Source organism: Octopus bimaculoides, chromosome 23 (genome assembly GCF_001194135.2).
Source record: "Octopus bimaculoides isolate UCB-OBI-ISO-001 chromosome 23, ASM119413v2, whole genome shotgun sequence".
In the NCBI taxonomy this organism is placed as follows: domain Eukaryota; kingdom Metazoa; phylum Mollusca; class Cephalopoda; order Octopoda; family Octopodidae; genus Octopus; species Octopus bimaculoides.
This window is the reverse complement of record NC_069003.1, coordinates 30,481,296-30,482,230: the sequence shown is the minus strand read 5'-3', so window position 1 is coordinate 30,482,230 and position 935 is coordinate 30,481,296. Positions and strand designations below refer to the sequence as shown.

The following is a 935-nucleotide window of genomic DNA, read 5'->3' as shown; positions in this document are numbered from 1 at the left end:
ATCTTGATATGAGATCACCACGTCGCACACATATCGTTGTGATGCATGTGCCTGGTGTACCCTTATCAGACGAGTAGTCATAATGGGTATAATGGGCTTCATATATTTGTACCCCAGTGTCACTTTGATGGCATGCACTGCTCTCTCACCCAATAATGAGAATAATAATAATTTATTGTCATCTCAAAAATTGACAGGCACAAAATATATAATAAAGTAAAGGATGTGATGTGGTGGCGCGTGGCTTAGTGGTTAGGGTGTCAGCATCATGATCGTAATATTGTGGTTTCGATTCCTGGACTGGGCGACGCATTGTGTCCTTGAGCTTTTGCTCATTTCACGTTGCTCCAGTTCACTCAGCTGGCAAAAATGAGTAACGCTGCGATGGACTGGCGTCCCGTCCGGCTGGGGAACATATACGCCATTGAAACCGGGCCCATGAGCCTGGCTAGGCTTTAAAAGGGCGCATTTATTTTATTTTTAACGGATGTGATAGGTACATCAAGACTAAACCTAACATATTACTTTAGAATATATTCCAGTGTAATGTCAACTGCCAATAGCTGTTACATTAATATTAATTAATTATTGTCATCTCTAAAATTGACAGGCACTATTATATAATAAAGTTAATAATAATTATTAACAATGACATTTCCCAAACTGGTACGAGGCCACACACTTGCCGAAGGAAGCCCGATAAATGATTGGTGTTTACTTTACCGACACTGTAGTTGATTCGTACCATAATCAACTCTAGTGGGATCTGATCTCAGTACGCTGAGGTGCAGAACTAAATAATGCAAGGCTCAGCACTTTACAGTTTCTGCGTGCCCCACCACCACCACCACCACCACCACCACCACCACCCTTCTCTCTTAACCATGACAACAGAAACAACAACTGCAACATACAAGTCTGTTCTTACTCTATGA

General features: G+C 41.6%; 1 long non-coding RNA gene across 2 annotated transcripts in view; it reads right to left on the bottom strand.

Moving 5' to 3' along the window:
• LOC106883804 (uncharacterized) overlaps positions 1 to 935 on the bottom strand; it is a 162,067-nt gene that overhangs the window by 60,958 nt on the left and 100,174 nt on the right. The gene's annotated exons all lie outside the window — the stretch shown is intronic.